At 39.4% G+C, this 25,087-nt stretch overlaps 1 pseudogene; it reads left to right on the top strand.

The window, feature by feature from the left end:
• Positions 1-25,087, top strand: part of LOC139723875 (cholinesterase-like) — a 116,001-nt pseudogene that overhangs the window by 69,467 nt on the left and 21,447 nt on the right.

Below are 25,087 nucleotides of genomic sequence, written 5' to 3'. Positions count from 1 at the left end.
GTCACTCATAAAGCATATTCAGCTAATTGTCGTCGTAACGCATGATGGACCTTAAAGGGGACCTCCGGATGATTTTCAGACTTTTACATTTGAACAACTATAAATTAGTCAAACTGAGTACAGAGTTTCAGAATTTATAGTGATTGGGATAAGTAATGAGAATGTTTTCAAAATTTATTATGAATTGCAATGAACAAGGATGATGACATGACAGCATCACCATAAGAATGCATGAGTTGGGGCTCAAGGAAGCAGAACAAAAGAAAAAGGTATGCATGGATTTTTCACAGGTGAACTTGTTGAGCAAGCGGTATTGTAATGGAACTACACTGCTACATTTCTGAAATATATGAGGCTCTGATGTCATCATCACTGTTCAGTGTAATTTGTTTAAGAATTTCAATTTATTGGTTTCTCTGCTCAAGGACCACAATAAATTCCACGGATCGATACATGGAGCTGTTGATTTATGTACTACATGATGTGAAATTATGAAAATCGTCCGGAATGCCCCTTTAATCTAGGGCACATACGTTTTTTTTAGAACTTTCTTACAATATGTTTCAGATACGTTGCATCATCCTTGTCGGAACCACTGCAAAAGTTTACTTAAAGAATGTTTTCCTATTGGATGTGGGATTCAATCCTTAAACAATTCAAAAAGAATAAAAAATAAGATAGCAACTAAATATTTTCAAAAACACTTTTCCCCGCAGATAAGTCCCTTGCAGATTTCGAACTAGAATAAATCTACATAGTTTTGTTCAGGAACCGTGGTGAAGTAAAGAGAAACCTTTATTTTAGGGAACATGTTAACCTATATTTGATTTCCTCAACTCTCGTATCAAAATGAAACAGTTCTAAAATTGTACATCTTATGATGACATAACTATCGAAAATGTTTGCAATACATGGCGAACAATGAAACAAACAGACAAAAACACACACTTTAGCTTAAGTCTTCAAAGGCTTCTCATTGGTAATTAAGAGAGATATTTGCCATAGCCCAATTAGAATCGTATTTCCATCTTGCTGTCTACATTCCACCGGTGTTAGCCCCGTCTGTGCCAATACTTTGCTAGCATTCCTGCCCTTTATACTTCAAATGATGAGCGGCGGTAGTCCCATTTTCAGCCTCTACACTTCCCTCGGTTTAGCATCGACATATTTTTGCGAAGCCGCGGTGCGCGACCAAGGCATGTTCATCAGTGGTATCTCGTATATAGTATAGCGCCACGGTCTCTTCCGCGTCCTTGGATGCCCATTTGTGATAGGAGCGCCACAATGACGTGTACACTTATCGGATGTCTTTCCACCCGTCATCGGCCCCTTGTCGTCATACTTTTCTCCATGGCTGGTCGAAGAAGAGGGGAGCTGTCTGGAGTTGGGCCCCGGCCAGGAAAGAAGAAAATGGGGAAGGGTGGGGTGTGGGGATGTGTGTGTGGGGGGGGGGGGGGGGGGGGGGAAGGGAGGGAGTCAAACAGGAGAACGTAGTCTAGGATTGGAAAGACTCACGGATCATGGTAACACGCACGTTCCAATATAATTACTACTGCCATGTCATAAACAAAAGAAAAAATATAACTTTTAAGAGAATGAATTTATTTCCTAAACCTTGGAGTCACACTTAAAAAAACCAAACATGAATTGCGATGGGTACTTGCCACCTTTACTAGTTCAGTTTGTATCCTTGTTATCTATCTTTGGTACAATCTCTCATCTTTAATTCCACAAGTATTTGGGTCTGTTCTGGGTAAGCTCACCCTGTATCTTTCAAAACAATGGATGAACATAATAGTGCCATTATCATCGTAAATGAAAGTCTGCTTGGATTTAAAGGACTGCAATCAAATGTTGCAGTAGATTGGAATTCAGCGGAGATGTTGCAGGGGGGGGGGGGAGGTCTGATTCCAATACCTGCATGCCTTACCCTCCTATACCCACCCGAGTTCATCGGATCTGTCTTGCCAAAATAAGACGGCTAACTAGACAGCAGCGATTTGGCAAGGCGCTCTACCACACTTGAACTTTTGTCATTTAGAGGACCCCAATATATCACGTCTAATGATAGCCGTAATTATTCCGCGATCAGTTCGTCACCCGTCCTGCAGACCGATGCGTAGTTCTGATCGCCTTCCAAAACATCCGTGGCGTGCCGGGCCGAAAGGAATCCGCGACGCGAACTTTGATACGCTGGTGAGTGCGGACAGGCGGACGCTGGTTTGAGAATCGTTCGCTACAGTCTAATGCATAGGTCGATCGCAGCTGAGATTCCAAGGCTCGCAGCGCAGAGCAGTGAGGAGAGGTTGGAGCCATTTGGTCTTGGTTCGCCGAGTAAAACAGCAACAATAAAAGTTCTCATACAAAATACCAACAGAAAACAAAATGCCCCTGTAATGACATATCCAGTTATGAGCAGCCATACCATGATCGGATTGAGTGAAGGATGTTATCCATGAGAAACAAACTCACGCACACACACACACGATCATATTTCACGGGCAAGATAGAAGGGGAATCTCTAATTCAGGTATTGATTACCCGCTCATGAAGTACTCGGCACGAGGATTTTAGAATTACAGACTGTTGTGCCATATTTCTTTCTTGTTCATGACAAATAAATCATGTACGTTTACCCTGCGTTTCTGTCACGATCACAGACATAATCTCCCCGTTCGTTTTTGTTGCCAAAATGGACATGTATATTTCATCTATGTAGTTCTTCAGCATTATTAATTCCTTTAGCACCACTATGAGCAGTCTCTAAGTTTCTATTAATAAAGGTCTATATGGATAGAGTGTACCAAGGATATTGGTACATTGTACCACCAAGGGGCGAACATAATGTCCCGCCCATATCATTTCGGATGCCCCCCCCCCCCCCGCGACGGCTATTTCAATTCCAGATATCTTTCAAGGAATGTAGTGCAGATTAGGGTGGACAAGCTCTCTACAAAGAATCTAGCAAAGTGTGATGTCCTCTATACATGACATGACGCAGGAACCTACTACCACGATGACGACGACGACGACGACGACGACGATGATGATGATAATGATGATGATGATGATGAAGATGATGATGATGATGACGTTGGTCTGGAGATGACAGTGATGATAGGGACATGGCCATTACGCGCAGCGTCATAGTTCTAAAAGTAGCGGAATCTGTAACGATGGTATTAGCTGCTTCGAAGCACTTTTTTTTTCTCTTTGAAATCTTGCACTGATTATGGCTTACATCATTGGAGTAATAAATGGTCTTGAATGTAAAATATCAGATGATGATTATTCACGACAAATTTATGATTTACCTAATGAGAGATTCAGGGTGCGCTATTTGTTATATAAAATGAAGAACATCGGATAGCCATAAACAAACTATTAGTAAAGTAAACAGTAGTATTCGTAGGAGTATACCTACAGCAACAGTCGTGATAGTCATAGAAGTAGTTGTAAACGAAGCTGCATACAAGTAGTGATAGTTGTACTGCGGGGTGTGTTTTGATATGACGTCAACGTTACGCATAAACGCTGCCCTCTCAGCGCCCCTGGCACAGTGATAGCCTCGCTGGACTGGACGAGGAATATTGCGCGAGAGATCCTAACCTTCGAGTTAAAAAGCATTTGCGCGGTTCGTCATCTCACGGACGTGTCCGCGCGTGAGTCGTCGAAACCGTGTGCCCTTTGCTTGGAGTTTACGCACCGCTGAACGTCAGAGTGAAACACCAGTAGCAAGGCAACGAACTATCAATGTACAACACTGCGAGCGCTGCTGGATTGTCAGCGAGGTATACTAGTACCTTTAACCGCCCGGGAAGAATGAATGGTGCGTTCTCCTCTCTAGAAAATACCAGATCTTTGGGGAGAAAAAGTGATGAAGTCACGCTGACGGTGAACTGAAAATTCCTGTAGATGTTTACAAGAAAAGGGACGGCAAAGTTGGACGCATACGTGGATAATACTGCAGTGTGTACTATCGCTCCCAGGCCATTTTATTAAAGGTATACTGTACATGATGTCAACTTTTGGTATATTATGTATTCATGCAAGTATGCATTTATGCGTGACAGTATGTGCTTATGCATGTATATTATGTCTTTATGTATTTTGGTATACATGTGTATGTATAATATGTGTGTGTGTGTGTGTGTGTGTGTGTGTATGTTTGTGTGTATGATTTATTTATGTGTGTGCTTATTGGAGAATATATGTGTAGACATCATGCATGCAATGTATATGTCTTATAAACTACATGTGTGTGTGTGTGCATGTGTATAAAGTGCGTGTGTGTGTGTATGTACGTGACGTGCATGAGAGACAAGAGTTGCCTTTGATTTTATTTGGTGTCTTGAATCGCTACATGATGTGGGTAAAGACCAGACGGCGGTAATTCGACTGATTGAACCTAACTTCCACTTGGTAGGAACGTATGGCGTTTATGTTCAATTTGTTTTTGCCATGACTTCCGCTGATATCTCCCATCGGATATTTTTTTTTCTTCGTGAACTGAGGGGTGGGAACATTAAAGGGCAAGTAACTTTTCTGCGGCAGAAGGAAGGAGACATCATTGTGTGTGTGTGTGTGTGTGTGTGTGTGTGTGTGTGTGTGTGTGTGTAAGTGTGTGCGTGTTTGTTTGCTTGTTGTTGTTTTTTATCAATCTTACTTATCCCGCACATATAACTCTCATCAGCTAATCTTGATTTATAACACATATTACATTACTATGGGCTCCATGTATCAAAAATATGTCATTTTAAAACAAATTCGCCAGATCATTAGTTCCTTTAATGTTGTCGACGACATTGCTGCCTGATCATTCTGATATCAGACTCGTGAAACTCATATGCTATTAATCGTTTCCACAATGAGAGTGACAAAGTTGTAACACACAGTCATGATGAAGATATGATATGATATATGATACCGACATGATAATTTATTATATTAGGATTTGTGATAGGTATGATTTAATTTTATGATATGATATGATATGATATATGATATGATATATGATGACCTGATGTGATGATGGTGAATAATGATAATAACTTTTTAATCAGCTGATTAGCGTTGCTTGTATGATGTAAAAGGACAAATGTAAATCCATTTCTTGGAATACTTGAAAATCGAGGTCTGTCACTGCTAACAATGACCAGTGGCTTCCATTTTAGATGCCTATTCAATTTCACTGTCAATCGTTGTACTACCATAAATATAAGTGCCTAAAGATGCTGCTTCTCTTACTATTTTCAATTGTGGTAAACATTAAAACACAAAGCAAAACTGGGAATGGATCGATGGGCCTCTTCTTGTATGAAACTGGGAAGATATCTGTCGGTCATATAACTGTTCTCTTAGCTTTCTGCCAGGGGTTGTAAAAAAGCAGAACACTTTCACAGAGAAAATAAACATACGAAGATGTACGAATGCAACTTATTTCCTTATGAGAATGAGTTATGGTCAAATAATGTTTGCAAAAACACTCTAGTGCCTTTTAGCATTCACCTTCAGTTCTAGCATCACTGCTAAAAATAAAACACTGTTCGGTGGAGGAAGAAGAGCGTATCTTGTCAATGCCCCCGTCTGTATACTCTTGAAGCAGACAATATTTGTGGTGGTTTTGATATCGCGTATATCATCGTAAGATATTTCCTTCCCTTGTTATACGTTTCTTGTTCTTACATACTTACCCTCATCATATTGATCCTAATAGTATTGTAAAAGACATTACTGAGGTGTGATGACCCGGTAGCATGGGAATTCATGAATTCATCTTCGTGCACTGCCCACCGGGCTACATTAAAGGACAAGTTCACCTTCATATACATGTAAAGTGAGTGAATGCAGCAATATTAGTAGAAAACATCACTAAAAATTTGGGGGAAAATCGGACAATCCATTCAAAAGTTATGAATTTTTAAAGTATCTGCGCAGTCACTGCTGGATAAAAAGACTACTACAGTGTATGATGTCACATGCGTACAACGATATAAGGAAAATGAAAAAAGAATTTCACAAAATTTCACTTTTTGAATAAAGTGCACGTTTCTTCAACTTGTTACTGACGTATGTTAATGGTAATATTATTTCCCCTGCCTTTTGAAAGAGAGCAGTCGAGTATTCTTTTGTTATGCGAGAAAAGTGAAAATATGTTGATTTTTCTTTACTCTTTCTCTACATCGTTGTACACATGTGACATCACAAGCTTTAGTAGTCTTCTCATCCAGCCGTGACTGAGCTGAAACTTTAAGAATTCATAACTTTTGAACGGATTGTCCAATTTTCCTCAAACTCTCAATGATGTGTTGTACTAATATTCCTGCATTCACTCAACCCACATGTCTATGAAGGTGAACTTGTCCTTAAAGAAACCACAATTAGAGCCCGTGAGCGTATAATGTGCATCGAAGCGTACACTCATCGGTAACGATCGAATCCAGTAGAGATTCTTCGGCTGTGTGTGTTGGTACTTTAATACATAGAGATCAGTGATAAAGCTTTACACATTTCGTTTTCGGGATTTTCGGATATATCCGAGCCGGGCCAGCCTTTCCACCCCCATGGTACCACCACGATACTGGGCCTTTGGAAGTAATTATATCAGGCATGGTTTCACAACTGCACATTGCCCAGTTTCAAGCATTCTCGCCATGATAAAACTATCAGTAACTGTCAAAATGTCTCAACTTTAATATGACAATGGCCTGAGAAAAACAACGAAATCAAATACAACACAGGCTCTTGATAATGATTTGATTATGACTCTCTTCATCACTTACATTGTTTTGAAACGAAATCTGGTCATTATGGTCAAATTAAGTGCTTAATCTAAGATGAAAGACAGAAAAATACCTTCTCATTGTATACGCTGTTCGACAAGAAAATCAAGTTCTGTAAAACTACATGAATAAATTGGTTGTACGTTTACTAGTACCCCGAAGATAAAAATCTGGTTCAGTGCCGCCAGACTTGAAATCTCTCGTCAAGTCTTTACGATATCGATATTGTTCATAAATATCGAGTTTTGTTGTTCTTGTCGTTGTTTTTGTTGTTGTTGTTGTTGATGATAATGATAATGATAATGATGTTGCTCTTGATGTTCTTGTCGTTTTTTTATGATGATGATGATAATGGTGATATTGTTGTTGTTGTTGTCGTCGTCGTCGTCGTCGTTGTTGGTAGCGAGGTGACAATCTGACACTACCTTGCTCAAATGCGAATTATTTCCCCGACGGTTTTTTTGAAACTCTCAGACGGGCGCGCACTATATAGGTATACTGTACCTGCAAGGTGGTGGCACGGGACGGTGCGCGCACTGCATGAAAGCGAACTGAGACCAATTCGGGTCGCAGTTCATCCACCTGGACTAATAGGGCAATCCAGTAATAGGGGTGGAGGAAAGGGGAAAAGTGGCGGGAAAAGTGCATGTCTTGAGGAAGACAGACGATCAGGCAAATTCCCGGAATTGCAGGGGACCTCCCTCTCCCGATCTCTCCAATTTCCAGGCTTGTGTTTCTCCTCGAAGATCGCCTGCCCTGGTGTCGCAGGGGCTGAAAGACGCCGTCAAGTGTACCCCCACCGGCTGCCCCCCGGGGGCCCTGTCTGTCGTCCACAACCCTACCACTGCGATTTAGGGAATATAGGAGCGCAGTGCTAGTGAGAAGAGGAGAGAGGTTAATAGAAAACAGAAAAAGAAAACGAGGGGAGATAGAGACGTAATTCGATGGAGTGACAATTAGGCAGAACTATCTTTTGAAGAAAAATGATAATAGAAAACATTTGTCTAGAGAACGGGATGCATTTCAAGATGTGTACAAATTGCAATGCTGGAAGAGATAGAGATGGATAGAAAAAAAATGAGAGAGAGAAAGAGAGAGGGACAGACAGTCAGAGAGAGAGAGAGAGAGAGAGGGTGGAGAGTTTAGAGGAGAAGAAGAAGAGATTGAGGAAATGAAGAAGGAGCTGCCAGCCGAGGCAATTTTCTAGTCGGATTATTGGCTGTGACTGTTGACATGGAATACCTAACCCAATTTCATCTTTCTGGTTCAAAGTAAGCTTGGTTTGAAGATATCATCAAACGTTTATATCACGCGATAGAGAGCTTGATTAACCCTTCTTGAACGTATTCACCCCGGTCAACATGATTCATGAGCTTTATCACAAATCTGTCCTTCGTTTGTTGAAATTGCAGGGCACTTCGCGTCTCCGTGCTCCTTGCTCGACGCTAAAGTCGCGACCTCGTTTTGAGACTACCGGGCGAGTAAGCAGAGGACGATATCAGGAAGCCATTCCATGAAGCAGCAAAAGTCGTGTGGATTACGGCCGTAGGAATAGTGCGCCGGGACCCTCATCCAGTTTCGATTCGCCCCTGGCGTATCATCTACACCTGATGTCAACACACCGACCAGTCGCTGGCTAGTGTCCACTCAGCACCATCAAGCCGTCTTCAGGCGATTAATTTTGTGGTGAGTAGATTCCGTTTCTACGAAATATCACCGTATCTTATAGCCATGACAATCTCGCTGTCATAATGTTTCATGTCCATGCCGTTTTGTTGTTACTCCAAAAGGCAATTGTTGTTTTACTTGAAGTCTCAAACAGCCGGCAGAAGACAAACTTCTTTAGAATACAGCCTGATAAAATGTCAGCAATATAGTGTCAGCAGCGTCTCCTTCCTGCCATATTATACGTATTATAGGTGTAAACTGATCGCAGCTAGTAGAATTAAGAGCCGAGTGTCGTTTTCGGAATTCGAAAGCTTTTTTTTCGGATATAAATGACCACTTTTTTTTATTGATTTATATTTGATAAGAGGAGACCCACCTTTCAACTATTGCTTTGATGAACAAGCTTTAAACTCTTCCTTGCTGCACTGAAAGCGATACCTTACCAAACTGATTAATTCAACAACAAACAGGCAAACAACCAAACAAACAGACGAAAAATACGTGCGTATACTACAGGTATACAATCATGTCGAAGAAGGTAGCTATAATAGCTGTGATGTTTTACTTGTATAGCAAACTTTCGGGGGCAAATGCTAACAGCAACATATCAAGTGTTTTCTTCATTATGGTGTTTCTACACGCACTGCGTTGATTTTTGCGCCCTATCCAAACCATCAACTGTCCATTGTTTAATAATGCACAAGATTGCGTTGGAACACCAAAATTAGTACTCCTGACCGATTTTGATTCAAGCCAATTATAGTTTTCGTGACTGGTGCTTCGTGCAAAGCTCGAATACAGTGTATAGCTCGAGCATTTGAAATGTACAAACTATAGGCAATGGCCTGTATTTCTTCAATTGATGTGATTATCCATATCTGTTTACTGTGTCATAGGATTTTATCTTTTCAACAACTTTTTGCAAGCGCGGATATTGGCTCTGAGGCATAGTAGGAGCTAGCGAAGTCGTCTGTGTGTCGTTTTACGTTGATATCATTCTGTGAGTCACTTTTTCTTTGCAGCGGTCGCGTGTTTAGCTCACCAACCTCCCTCCTGGAGCTGAGTAAAGCCTGCCTTCAGACTCGCTTCAGGAGCAAAGAAACCTTGGCAACTAGCTGTCTTGGTGAATTATTGTTGTGGTTACATCCACAGCGGAGAGGGCGATGATCGTAATATGCACGACTACCTTTACGTGAGATGTTTCCTAACAGGCGCAATGACAATGACTCTAAGAAGGGGGGGGGGGGGGAGGAGGGGTGTCCCCCTGCTGTGTCAGATACTGGACGCACTGTTCACACATGCTGTTGGCAGAGTATCACAACGGCAGGAAGTAGGAAATTGGCAATACCCAGGTCCCTCCCATACTTGCCTTGCCCCCCTCTTCATAAAATGTGGAAACCCTCATTTACTGCCCCGAATACTGGTATAGCGTAGAGATTCAGAATTTCGTGTCATGCTCGCATGTGCCATATTTTAGCACAGACCAACTAACGTGTACGGATTAAAAGCGAGAAAGAGACTAAAGTCTATGCCATTAGCTCCCAAAATTTCCCCAAAAAGATTGTGAAAATAAACGCAATAAATGTATACTCCGTAATCACAGGTACATGAATGATCTAGCTCTCATGACTCAATTTGATAAAAAGGAACGTTCAAGAAACATGTTCGATTCTCGTGGCAAAATTTTGTTACAAACAGATAGAAGCACTCGCATTTCTCTCCCGTAGCAAGATTCGAGCCACCCTCGTATGCCAGTAATGATGTCTGCTTTCGGGAGAGCTCCCGTGTTTTGCCATGTGGTCGCTCCCGCCATTTCTGCAATTACCGCCAGGTAGCCACCTGGCTATGACGTCAGAGTTCTCAATTAAATGCCATTCACAAGGTTCTCCATTGTGCAAATCTAGTTGGTCCGAACACATTTACACGATAAGTGAATTTCCCACTTTTTATTCTTCTTCATCTTCTTTCATTCCCCTTTTTTCCTGTCTTTTTTTAACGACTTGCAGAACCATTTCTTAGTCTATTCAGTTCAAAGACTATTAGGACAATCATGAACAACGTCTCTTTACTGAATGGACGAGTTGTTGCTGTATTCTATTGGCAAGCTATAAGCAAACGAAAATCGCGAAGATATCAACAATGAAACAACTCCTTCATGCCTGTCCCTAGGGTAAAGCGCAAATTCGGAAATGTATTCTTCGTAGTTTCCATCTTCCAAATTCTGGCAGCATTATATGTTATGCTTAAACGGGAATAGGTCATTCAGTAAAATGACCGGGCAAACATAGAGGCACATCGTCATTTGCTTGTGCATGAAATAGGGTTTTTTCCCGTCAAAATAATCTCCTTCACAGAAAACAGAAAGAAAGAAAGAAATAAAAGAGAGGGAGGGAGAAATAGAGAGAGAGAAAGAGCAATAGACAATGGAAGGAGAGGGATATGACTTTGCAAATCGTAATATATTGCGCAGTTGTTATCTCTACAGACAATGAAACAGAATTATATCGTTTACTCTGCATCGTGTATGGTATATGATCTAGAATCTGCTTGAGAGGTTTGTGATTCTATCAAAATCCAATTTACCGCGTCTATATTGATATTTCTCGAATGAAGGCTGAAACGAAAAAAAAAAAACAAAAAAAAACAAAAAAAAACAAACGAACAAACGAGTTAGTCATGGATGCCCTGACCGGCTTTCAATACGGTGATACATGATGAGCGTGGACTACGTGATTCCTAAGCTCGCTTTGTGGGCCTACTTTTTGCACCTTTTAGGCTCCTTGAAACAAACCACAGAGCCATGGCCAAAATAATCAAAGTAAAGACGTTTCATTTCACACAATTTGGACATTATATACGTATATATGCGTGTGTATGTGTGATTGTGTGTGTGTGTGTGTGTGTGTGTGTGTTGTGAAGAAAATGGTCAAGGTCAATATATTATATATACTATATATAATTATATATAATTACGTACGAGTATACATACATGCCACTAGATGGAATGTGTAAAGAGCTGGATAGATAGATATATAGATAGATAGATAGATAGATAGATAGATAGATAGATAGATAGATAGAAAGATAGATATATAGATAGATAGATAGATAGGTAGATAGATGGATAGATAGATAGATAAATAGATAGATGGATGGATAGAGAGGCAGACACACACACACACACACAGGGGAATAGAGAGAGGCAGTAAGGTGATTGGAAGTGTTCATGAGAAATGAAAATGTGAAGTACTTTCTTCAAACTTTGTTATGTTGTTATATATGAGTAAAGTTTCCTCTCACCTCCCTGCTATAATCTATATTGCCTTCATCGTCTGCGATGAGACTGCTATGTTACAATCAAAGTCATTAACGAGGAATTTCATAATCTCGAAGGCAACTGGTTCAGAATGTCTACCCAAATGCACTTTCTCTTCATTGTTTGTGCACCTGGCCATGTGGCCTCCTTTATCAATGTGTTTGAGTTGCTTGTGAGTGACGTCTATCATAATTGTGTTGGACTCGTGTTTGCTATTTACAAGTAATTGTTTATTTCCTCTGCTAATGATAAGGTTAGGTCAAAGGGTCATGTGGAGTTTAACGCGTGCCTGGGATCGGGACGTAGTGGTGACCATGTGTTCCTGTCAATAAAGATACTGTTTAATTAAACAAACAAAAAAGAACCCTACCTTGACAGGTTACCGCAAAACGGGCGTTGATGACCAGGCTTGGTCGGCCATCAAAAATCTGTCGGAGGGTCAAGGTTTTTGGTGTATCATTTCTGTCGTTCTTTCTTTCTTTCTGTCTTTTTCTGACTTGTCTTTATAACACCTGGTCTGTTTATGTCAGGTTCCCCTACTGTGCCCTTCTGTACTCTCACAAGGTTTTTTTTTTGTCTGTTCGTGAGAGATGTTAGTGCTACAAGTAAAAAAAAAAAAATGGCAATGAAATCAGCACGAAATGATTTCATTGTGATGACGACAGTATCAGTGCTATTCATGAGACACTCCATCGATTGCTATGGTTAACATGGTTGGCAATAATCATACATTCAGTAAAAAAAAAAAAAAAAAAACCTGCAAAGTTCTTTTGGTAGTTCTTCTTTTTTTCATGATTCTGTTTCTGTGATATCAAGAATTTGCAATAATTCTCACGTACGAAAGACAGCTCATGGAATTACCAAATCTTAAACATATGTTGAATAGTCAATAACTTTGAGCGGATTTTCGTATTTTTTCCTTTATCTTTCACGATTGCTCACGGAGTGTTTCACAAGTCTCTCTTATACCATGGACCATGCTTATACTAAATCCATGGATAAATTTGGAGGGGCAGCCCCTATCACACAGGAGGCAGAACTAAGCAGTGGTGGATCTTTATTTTTTTGTTAAAACAAAAGGAATAAAGAGAAAAAATGGGGGGAGGGTGCGGAGTGTACCCCCTTTAATTTTGCAAAGGCGCCTCCCCTTTACGGAATTCCTGGATCCGCCCCTGCTAAGCACCTATGCATGATTACATCTGGGAACTGAACACCATCTCATACAATAATGAGTTTCTGGTTAGCTTTTGCAATGAAATTTTATACATATTATATGACCCATTGTATAAATTTGTATTATTATATCTGCTAGTAAATTTTCCCCTTCTATCTCGAGTAATGTGTTTAATCTTCTTCCAAAATATGTTCTTGTGAGTTTATTTTGCGAAAGGCCAAACCAGTGAATGAAAGTTTAGGACTGATATCTATGTCACTTCCATCTCTTCAAAGATTCCAAAAGATTAGAAAGGACCCAAATATTAAATTTTACTCAAGTGTTTTGCTATAAATCTAGGCTTGATATCAAACTTTGCTCGAAGAGGGCAGAGTTTACAAAAGCAACTTCGATGTTACATCAAAAACACGGCTGCCACCTCCGCCATTAGCTTTGCCATGTTTGTTCTTGTTTAAGAGAGAGATCGAGCGAGGGGGGGGGGGGCAGGAAGATAGAGAGAAAGAGAGAGAGAAAAAGAAGAGATAGAGGGAGAGAGAGATGTATACAGACGGGGAACTAATATCAACATCTTGTGTTATCATCGTATTAGACTCGATGTAAGTAAATAAGATCAAATTGTCAGCGTGTCACAAACGCACGAAGGTCCCACGACATATACGAAGTAAGGTGGTAGTCGGGGAACCTTTCCGAGAAGGCACTTCGCAATCTACGATAGATTTGTCTGGTGTGTTACGTGCCAATGTAAGCGTAACACTAACACGCAGAACAAACTCGGCCTGTCATCGGCCTACTCGCCATCGCCGACTCGCCCTGATGCTCTGGCATGTGGCGAGCGGTGCCCCTTTCTCTATAAGTGCTGCCCCGGCAAGAATGCAAATGATGGTAAAGTTAAACATTGAGGTCTTCCAGAGGGGAGAAAGTTTGTCAGACAGAGTAGCCAAGGCGAGTATACAGCATGGTCTTCATGATTAAAGGGACGGTTGTGTTTTGTTTTGAGATGCGGATTCAGGTTTTATAGTTTTGTTTGGGACCTAATTTCAGGTTTCTAACATTTTTTGGTGAGATAATGAGAAACCTCTTATGAAATATGAAAGAGCATGTAATTCTATGAGGAATTCAACGTTTATTTGGTGAAAATTGGTTTTGAAATGGCTCAGACATCCAAAAAAGGGCGATTCTGATAAAGTGTGGGACCCACACTTTATTACGATCGCTTTGTTTTACTTTGTTTTTGGATGTTTCAGTCATTCCAAACCCGATTTTCATCAAATAAACTTGGAATTCCTCTTAAAATGGTATGCTCTGTACTATATCATAAGTGTTTTCTCGGTATCTCGCAAAAAGTTAAAAGCCCAATTCTCATCTCCACCAATACTGTACTATCCCTTTAACTTCTTGCGAGATAATTAGAAACCACTCCACGAAATATCAAAGATCATACAATTCTAAGAGGAATTAAAAGTTTATTTGATGAAATTTGGTTTTAAATGGCTGAAGTATCCAAAAAAAACAACGTAAGACAAAGTGGTCCTAATAAAAATCGGTTCCCACCTTTTATTAGGACCTCTTTTTTTTAGTATCTCAGCCATTTGAAAAATGATTTACATTAAATAAACTTCCAGTTCCTCTCAAAATATTTTCATATCCATGTAAGTGGTTTCCAATCATCTTGCAAACATTTTAAATTTGAATCCCCATCTCAACCAAAACTACGCCGTCCCTTCAACTTTTTGGACTCTAAAAGTCCACCCTTCATCAATTCTTTTCTCTTTCTGCGCCATTTTTCCTTTTTTTTTTTTGCTTGTTCTTCTTGTTCATTTTCTTCAATATTGTTTACTTTTTCTCTGTCAGTCTCTCCGTCCTTAATTTCCCTTGAAACAATTTTTCTACCTCTTTTCCGTAAACGTCGTATCATTTTGCGTTATATATTTTGCCAGATGTATCTTATTTTTTTCATCTCCTTCTTGTTTGCATCTTCCTGGTAGTTCATGTCCTCCGTGACTTTGTGACCTGTGTGAAATAGGCCCTTAGGCTCTCTGACTGCGATCGCTTATTTAGTCCATCAATTACCGGAAGACATTTTCACGATGCAATCATATCTGAAAAGTATATTTCTGTCGAGTTTTCTCTCGCTTTGATATCTCGCTCTCTGTCTATCTCCCTCTATCGCCCTGGTTCATCCATACCCAATCTCTCCCTCTTCCACTCTTTCTCTGTCTTTGAGTGTATTTGCCGTGTTCCATCTGTAAAGATCCTTAAAGCAATTTGCAAAACCCAGAATATGGAGGACTGTTCAGTGTTTACACTGGATGCAATATATATATTGACGTCACACGAGGAACACGACAGGTTACGAGGCGGCGTTCCCGGCACAGTTCTTCTGTTCCTCTTATCGGCTTTCGAGATATACGCGTTCCGCTCCCGAGACGATGTGCAAGCCGGCCGGGCCCCGCGAGATTAATGTTAAAAGGGTGGATCACATGTTTAGATATGGCGACTTTATCTTCGGGAGTGACGTCACAGAATCATGACTGCTTCAAGTGGGACTGGGTCTGTTCGTATACTTCCTCTATTCCTCCTCTTTGAGTCTGTAGCTATCTCATGTATCCACTTAACCAGATAGGATAAAACAGTGATTTAACCCACCCCCCCCCCAGAAAAAAAAAGGTTGCGCCACCTGTTCCATTATGGATTCGTACAAAATGGGCGAAACGTTCTAAATGTTCCGTGGTTACCTCACCTGTAAGCCTGGTATCTCTCCCCTCCCAGAATAGATAAATAAATGCTTTTGATTCCATACTTGAAGATGCCACATCTTGCGTACGATCACTTAGCATTTGATACCGCTTAGTGGTTTTCGCAATAAGGAGTGACGACAGAGTTATATATGGATAAGGCCTGGACGGAAATCTCCCGGACTGGGGCAATGACCGAGAAGAAGATTTCCTTGTGTCTTATATCGTTTCCAAAATTCGAATCTTTTCGCGTTGAGGTCTCCAACCCAGCCGAACAGGTTCAGTCAATACGGGAACATTGCATTACTGGGGATGTAAGTGCGATGTTTCCTTTATCATATTCATGACAAGCAGACTGCGAAGGAAGAAGAAGAAAAAACAACAACCAGAGGCTTGTAAAATGCGGGTTCACTGAATGGCGACCTACTTTTACAGTGAGCAGACGTTATCGAAGTTTGGAAGGGATGCCGCCGATAGAGGAGAGTGGTATGAGATACGACTGCCATGGCACTGTCGGGCTTTTGAGGAATGGCTGATGTGTTGTGTTTTTTGTCAAAGCATCTGGTATTTTATGTTCTCATCTAATAGATTTTCAATGTGTGCGTTTAATACAATCGAATAATCCCGTACAGTTGATTCCGGATGTATATTAAAGAGTCATCTCTTGAAGTAATGTATTTTCTTTTTGAATTTCCTGTATGCATGTTATTTTGTAATGCGCAGTAGAGTATATTATTATAGTAGCTGCGCAATATAAATGTCCTTTATTATTATTATTATTATTATATTATTGTTGTATCAATCAGTTCTTAATGATGGATTGTGTATTAATTTTTCAAATTCAAATTCAAGTGAGATTTTATTTCCAATAGCGCGCGCACACACACACACACACACACACACACACACACACACACATATATATATATATATATATATATATATATATATATGTATATATATATATACATATAAAACTAATGTTCAATATAATTGTGTTATTGGAAAAGAGAGGCCCTTTTGGTGGTTGAAGGGCACTGTGGTCCGGGTCCTCCCACCGCATTTGATGTGGACTATACTTTTAATACAGCCTCACGTTGTGGATGACTTTATGCATTTGCCCACATTTCCTTCACCCGGTACTCTGCAGAAATTCTGTGTTTTCTGAAAGTTAATTCCACGAAGCAAACGTTTTGCAATAACGCAATTCTGTATTGTGTGGCGCTAAAAAAAAAGAAAGAAGATATTCTTATGGTAACCCCATCTTGCTAAATCAAGACTTCTGTCTCTACTCCTGTTCGTAGTTACATATGACCGTCTGCAAATTAACAAAGAGCTAGGATATAAAGGACAAGTTCACCTTCATATTATGCATGTGAATAGAGAGCATGCAGCAATATTAATAGGACACACTGGTAAAAATTTGAGGAAAATCGGACAATCCATTCAAAAGTTGTGAATCTTTAAAGTTTCAGTGCTGCCGTCGCTGGATGAGAAGACTAATACAGCTTGTGATGTCACATGTGCAGAACGATATAAAGAAAACATAAAGAAAATGCAACATATTTTTCACTTTTCTGGCATAATGAAAGAGCAATTGAACTGCCTCTTTCAGAAGGCAGGGGTAATAATATTACCCTTGACATTATGTCAGCTTGACATGTCGAGGGAATGTGTGTGTGTGTGTGTGTGTGTGTGTGTGTGTGTATGTGTTTATAAAATTTTGTAAAAATTATCTTTATATTTTCCAAACATCGTTCTACGCATGTGACATCGCAAGCTGTAAGTTAGTCTCCTCATCCAGCAGTGACTTCGCAGAAACTTTAAAAAGTCATAACTTTTGAACGGATTGTCCGATTTTCCTCAAACTTTCACTGATGTCTTCTATTGAGTATTGCTGCATTCACTCAATCCATATAAATGTGAACTTGTCCTTCATGAGGAGAAAGAAAGAAAAAATATCATCCCGCAAGCAGTGGAACGGTGTGTATGCGTATGGGTGTGCGGGTGTGTGCGTGCGTGTGTATGTAGTGTGTAGATACACACAGAGCTGCCATGTCATGCATATAATGCATACCCACACATTCCCCAGCGTCGCACCAGCTGCGGAAGTAGAGAGTTTGGTGGTATGGAAATAAGCGGGAAGTTCGCGCTCGCTGGCAGTAACGGGACCCGGGTATCCACATACCGCTGTGTACATAAGATGTAGAGGACATCTTGTTAGCCAGGAGGATTGGCTTTGACCGAATTCTTTAAAGAGCGCGGATAGATCGAGAGTTGTGAAATAATCATTGCAAATCCTCGCCTATACGATGATATGTGTGCGGTCATTTTCGTAGAGATATGTTGCAGGCCTGGAAAGTTCTTGTGGACGTTTGGGCAAGATTTTGGTGGACAGTGTACACTTTTTAATACAATGTATATATAGGCGCCTGAGATTCTTCTTGATAGCGAGCCATGAAGAGAATGATTTTTCTCATTACGAAACCAGAAAGAGAACCTTATTTCATTTTATATTTATGGCTGTCTCTGCAGAAATGTTAAAAAAAAAGGAAAAGAAAAAAGAATGATGAACTTTCGTTTGTCACATTATCTCCTATGGCTAGTCAGAAAAATTGAAATGACCTTCCTTTCACAAGCTTTTCTACACGAGCAGCAATAATGTGATGGATAATGATATGTGCAGATATCATTGTTCAAAAATCAAATTGTTAACGACGACATATGTATTTATTTCTTTGTTATCTTTAGATACTTCAAATTTTATAGTGTCGTGGCGTTTCTTTTGGCCCACTTCGCGCCTCTGACCAAATAATGCCAAGTAAGCCTAAACAAGGAACAACGCGCGGATATATTGTGTGATATCTGGTGACGCCTATCGTGCATCTTTTTATGGAGCAATATAAATGTCGGGGAATTTGAGAACTTTAGTATGCGGGTTGACTCGATGGCGAGCATGATGAGAATTCATGAAGTATCTCTCCGTCGCTGGATATTGAGCAGCTTAGTGTTCCTCGTCAACACACTCTTATTTTTTTCCCCTGGAAAGTCCATCACTGGATAACAATTTTAGACAATTATTATTTGTTTGTTTGTTAGTTAGTTAGTTAGTTTGTTTGTTTGTTTGTTTGTGTGTTTGTTTGCTTGCTTGTTTTGGTTTTTATGGTGTTAAACCGTTACTCCGTGCTGTCGGTTGTCGTATAGCTGCAACATTTTACACAACGCTTTCCAACGGTCGTACAATTTGCACTGACATAATTTTCTCTGTCAGGCGTCGTAAAGGCCCCAGAGAAAAGGTTGCAGTTCATTATTCCGAAAGTCCGTGATTCCGAAGGTTTGTTAAATCCGAAAATGTTCATTATCTGAAGGTTCGTTAATCTGAAAAAGGTTTGTAATTCCGAAGGTTCGTTAGTATAAGCCTACGCACCGTCTTTTCATTTGCGGATTAACGAACCTGCACAATAACAAATCTTTAGGATAACGGCACAATGTTCAGATTAGACGAACTCTTTTTCCGAATTAACGAACATGTATAGGCACCAGGAATTTGTGTGCATCAGAATAACGAGCCTTGTTTCGTTTTCGGATTAACGAACGTTCGAAATAACGAGCATCACCCCTAGAAAATATAGGGCAGTGCCAAAAGGCGTTTTTCATACAATCAACAACCTTCATTTGGAAGGTCGCCTTAATTGACTTGCCATAGCATGCGATTTCAGGCTTTACCGCACCACACCGTCATTGTAGATTAAGCGTCACGATGATACGCAACGGCCTTCTAGCGGACACACGTAAATGCGTAGGAAAGTTGAATGGTTTCTGAATCTCTTACGGAATGGATAGTAACATCAGCTGAGGTTGAATTGGACAACTCTCAAGGGGAAAAAATGAAACTGAGTGATGTGATGCGAACTTTTCGCTCGCGTATACGCCGGTGCTATCCGGTGTCGGTGAAATGGTGTTAAGTAGTGTGTCTGGTGTAAAGTCAGCATCCCAAACAGGGGCAAGTGGCAGCCACTGCTCTTCTCCTACTTTATCTTCTCCCCGCCACTTCCTGTCTCCAAGAAGGTCGGGCATAAATTGGGTCAAAGGCATCTATGCAAATGAAGGGTAACTGATACCAGCGATCACCATACAGCTGGTTTGGGGTTGCGGCAGCAATGCGCTGGCAATGATGATGAAATACTCTATTTGTTTGTTTGTATATTTGTTTGTGTATTGTTTGAGTAAATATTATTTAATGAATCCAGTTTGTATCTCAACTATTTATTTTCATCACTTTCACGCATTCTAAACGATGCCATTACTCACTACAGTGATTGTTATGTTACAATATTTAAAGGCGATTTTTTTTTCTCTCTCTCTCTCTCTTGGAGCAATAATAGGAAGATAACATATTTTATTACAGTGGAATTCACGGGTTGCAAACAATTTGAGATTCAAAGTAATATTCAGAATTTGAAGAGCAGGTCGATCAGATTGAAATTACATCTCATACCACATTCTGGAGTTGTTGTTGCTGCTGCTGTTGTTGTTGCTGTTGTTGTTGATGATGATGATGATGATGATGATGTTGTTGTTGTTGTTGTTGTTGTTGTTGTTGTTTTCTTCCTATTTACCTCTCCTTCGTCATTGACTGATAGTACAATAGTTTCAGAAGCTCTATATCATTCTGTGCAGTGAGATTTTTCCATCCGTAATTGTTTATAATTATCGTGAGAGAGAAAGAGAAAAAAAAAAACATGTACATTGAATGTTCGGAATTGACTAATGGACCGATTTGGCCAAATAGAAGCAACTTTGATTTTCCGGATCGCTGCACCGTAGAGGGTTGCACTGCACCACCGGGAAAGGTTAATAGTGGAAACTCACTCCATAATAGGGTCGTTATTACAGGATGTCCAGCTATGCATGCTATGCAGGATTCGTGTTTTGTTTTGTTTTTCCTTGCAGGGGTGGGACTGGTTTTGGGCAGATGTAGTTTGAGATTACGAAATATCTGCGTTTTCCTCTTCTTTCCCACATCGTATTTCATAGTTGTTGTTTTTTAATAGTTTATTGATACTCATACATCATTGATACATCATTACAGTCTGATGTTTGTTTGTTGGTATTGTTCGATGGTTGATTATAGGTGGGTTTTTTTCGTAAGTTAAAGCCACTATTTACCATTCTGCAGATTAAAAAAAAGAAGAAAGAAACAGCTTTAGTGCTTCAAAATAGTTCTAAAACTAAAATGATTGACAGGGATAGAAACAACCAATGTAGAAATGTTGATAAGCATAATCAATATCATGTTTGTTAAATACACAAAATGTGAACAATAATTTTATTAAAATCGTTTCTAATTTAGAATAATATTATCATGTCTACAGTTATGATTTATTGAGAAACCAAGTGATTTATCCTTATGGTAGGGTGTTTTGTGATACAACTGAACTATACATATGCATCAAATATGAGAACTCAAACATTTTTATTTATTCACTGCTCCCAATGGTAAACATTGGTTTTAATGACTGAAGCATACAAGTGTTGTAGTACAAATAACGTATATGAGCGCTAACAGAAAAGCTTGGACCAGAAAATCTCATTGAAGATGAAGTAGGCCTACATATGGTAGAAGCCTTAAAATACCCCCCCCCCCCAAAAAAAAAAAACAACAACAACAACAACAAAACAAAAAACAAACAAAAACAAACAAACAAAAACAAACAAACCACAAAACAAAACAACAACAACAAACGATGTAAAAACACAAACAAATAAACAAACAAATAAACAAACAAACATATCAAATAAAAAACAGCACATTCAAAATTTGTGAAAGTGGCAGGGGACTCAATAAGATGAATATCAAAATTCAAGCATGTAATACCGCTCTTTGTACATGGGGGGCAAACAAAACGAAGTCCATGATGTATTACTGGGTACACAAGAGAAGCGAAAATCGAAATATACGGACTTTGACACTAACCGCGTTTGCTCCGCTCCTTCCAAACTCTCTTCTTATAAATAAATATGTGCACTGCGTGGGATATAGCTTGCACGGTTATGATCATATAGCGCTATGGAGACGCACGCTGGAAGGGATATGGATATTGCAGCGAAACGCAATGACCCATTTCGGAATCAAGTTGTCAGCCAGTACAATACGCTCGTGTCACACGGCTTGCCATGTCTCGAGCTATGAAAACTTAAAGGGGCGCATTCCAGACGATTTTCATAATTTCACATCATGTAGTACGTAAATCAAGAGCTCCATGCATAGATTTGTGGAATTTATTGTGGTCCTTGAGCAGAAAAATCAATATTCTGAAAAACAAAACAAAACAAATTACACTGAACAAGGATGATGACAAAGGAGCCTCACGTATTTCAGAAATGTAGCAGCGTAATACCATTACGAAGCACGTGCTTGACATGTTCACCTGTGTAGAATTTATGCATGCTTTCTTCTTTTGTTCTGCTCCCTTGAGCCTCTACTCATGTATTCTTATAGTGAGGCTGCCATGTCATTTTCCTTGTTCATTTGTGATTTGTTAAAGATTTTGAAAACATTTTATTCCGTGATCATCCCAACACACTATAAATTCTTAACTCCGTACCCATTACAACCCATTTATAGCTGTTCATTTATTATTATGTAAAAGTCTGCAAATCATCTGGAGGTCTCCTTTAACCGTTGCCTTTACGTCAAAGAACGTTGCCTGATTCCCCACCAGTCTAATTACAGATCCATTCATCTCTAGGCTTTTACCAAACTCCTGGCCTGTGTAATGTGAGTACACGGGAGAAGATGGAGAAGTATAACAATGTCTCTGTGAAAAAAAGTGCCCGAAACAAGTGTGGCTAATCACGTATAATAGTATTGATCACAATCACAATACCACGGTGCTTACACATTGTTATACCTATAAACGACTTCAAACCAGTCATATCTCCCTCAAATCTTCAATCGTGATATAAACGTAAATCAATAAACGTAGATAACTCATTTGACAGAGAATTAAGTTCTTAAATCGGTGGTTGATGGAAATATGGGAAAAAACGGTTTGGTCAAAGTATAGGTCGATATTGGGGGGGGGATGTATGATGTCCCTTTAGGATCTTCTTTTGCTGGATTTTTTTTTAAAAGATGTATACGTTTTTGTTGTCATTATTGCTGGTGGTTTTTTTGTATATAGGAGAAATGAGAACCTGCACAGTCAGATAACAAGCCAAGGACGCATGTGCGATGGGGTTGTGTTTTGTTTTGTTTTATTCTGTTGTTGTTGTTGTTGTCGTCGTCGTCGTCGTCGTTGTTGTTGTTGTTGTTGTTGTTTTTGTTGTTGTTGTTGGTAGTGGTGGTGGTGATGGTGATGGTGGTCGGTCGGTCGGTCGGGGAGCTATCGCACGAAACATAAAGATTTCTTTGTCTTTTTGGAGAGAAATTTCAAGTGGCTAGCATCTCCTGACCGGTGAACTGGCGCTGGTTAAAAAGTGCTTACAATTTCAACTATAATATAGTGTCGCGCGTGCGAGAAAGGTAATAGACATTAGCGAAAGATGGCGCTAGTTACATTCGATCAATAGAGCTATTAAAGTTGTCGACGGACAAAGGTACAGTTCAGCGTACAGTCAGAATGTGTAATCTGAAACATTCACTCTGATAGGATGTAAAATCAGCTATAATATCAGCGATAGACTCTCTATTTTTCTGCGGCAAGTCGATTTCAGAGAAACAAACCAAGAGACATGAACTTCAAAATGTGACCGTCACGTGTATGATAGAAACGATGAGAAATCAACAATTGCACTTTCTGATTTCTTTAACAATTATTTCGCAGCAAAAGTGTAATAAATTTTCTACACGGATTAGTTCTCGCCACAAAACCCTTTAGATATAAATCTGTAAGATTTAAAAAAAAAATTGTTTTTATCAGAGCTCTCTCACTTTATTCCCCCTAAACTGTGGTGTAACATTTAGAAAACTATCGCTGTAGCAGAATCATAGCAGACGTTGTCCTGAAAGTGTTTAGATGTTTGTGTGTGTGTGTGTGTGTTTGTGTGTGTTTATGTTTCAATGATTTTATTGATCGTATTTTGTCGCATACATTCATGATGAATGATCATTATCAAAATCAAATAATGATTATCAGGAAACATGTGCGTGTGTGTATGCATGTGTGTGTGTTGCTTGTGTGTGTGAATGTTTCAATAATCTTATTGACAGTATTTTTTTTGTATATACGGTCAAGATGAATGTTATATCATTTATTGAAAAAAAAATACAGATTATCAGGAAACACAAAATAGTTGTGTGTCTCGGAGTTATCGATCAAGTAGAAAATGTTTTGGTCGCACACCAGTGTGCACTGACCAAATAATATATCAAGAACATTGAGAGATCAATCAAGGCAAAAGGGTAAATATGGAAACAATGCTGCCCTATTGGCAAAAGGAAGCAAGTGACATTTTTATGGATATTTGATTTGGCATATTTGGGGCGTGCTCTATTTAACTGAAAAGTCCAAAAGTTGCAATTTTGGCTCATTTCTGAGATATTCGGGTGGCAAAAGGAAACTAGTGCACAAAATTGCATGAAAAAATTGCAAAAGGAAGCAAGTTACAACCTCATGATATGATTGTCACTTGCTTCCTTTTGCCAAATTATTTGTATTTACACACAATCTAAAATACTTTGGCAAAAGGGAGCAAGTAACATCCTTACAATATGATTGTCACTTGCTTCCTTTTGCCAATTGTTTATGTTTGCTACAAATCTAAAATACTTTGGCAAAAGGAAGCAAGTAACATTCTCATGATATGATTGTCACTTGCTTCCTTTTGCCAGATTTGTCATGTTTGCTACAAATCTGAAATACTTTGGCAAAAGGAAGCAAGTTACAACCTCATGATATGATTGTCACTTGCTTCCTTTTGCCAAATTATTTATATTTGCACACAATCTAAAATACTTCGGCAAAAGGAAGCAAGTGACATCCTTATGATACGATTGTCACTTGCTTCCTTTTGCCATTTTTTTTGTGTTTGCTACAAATCTGTAGTACTTTGGCAAAAGGAAGCAAGTAACATACTCATGATATGATTGTCACATGCTTCCTTTTGCCAGATTTTTCATGTTTGCTACAAATCTATAATACGTTGGCAAAAGGAAGCAAGTTACATAATAATTAGTTTTTATGGGAATATCAAAATTCTTCGAATTGTCATAAATGCATCACCATATGACTTGCACGAATACCGACATTATTTCTCATCACAAATTTCCATGTTGAAGGGCCTACCCAAAAACATATTTTCTTCATTTTGTGGCATTTGTATACTCGATGTCACTTGCTTCCTTTTGCCAAAGTAGGGCAGAATGGATAAAGAGTGGATTGGAGTTCCAGGTCTTCTCGGTAAGTAA

Source organism: Diadema antillarum, unplaced genomic scaffold (genome assembly GCF_040938485.1).
Source record: "Diadema antillarum isolate AM-2024a unplaced genomic scaffold, OU_Dant_1.0 scf00000201, whole genome shotgun sequence".
Classification (NCBI taxonomy): Eukaryota; Metazoa; Echinodermata; class Echinoidea; order Diadematoida; family Diadematidae; genus Diadema; species Diadema antillarum.
Note: the sequence above shows the minus strand (reverse complement) of the source record. Positions and strands in the feature narration are given on the sequence as shown.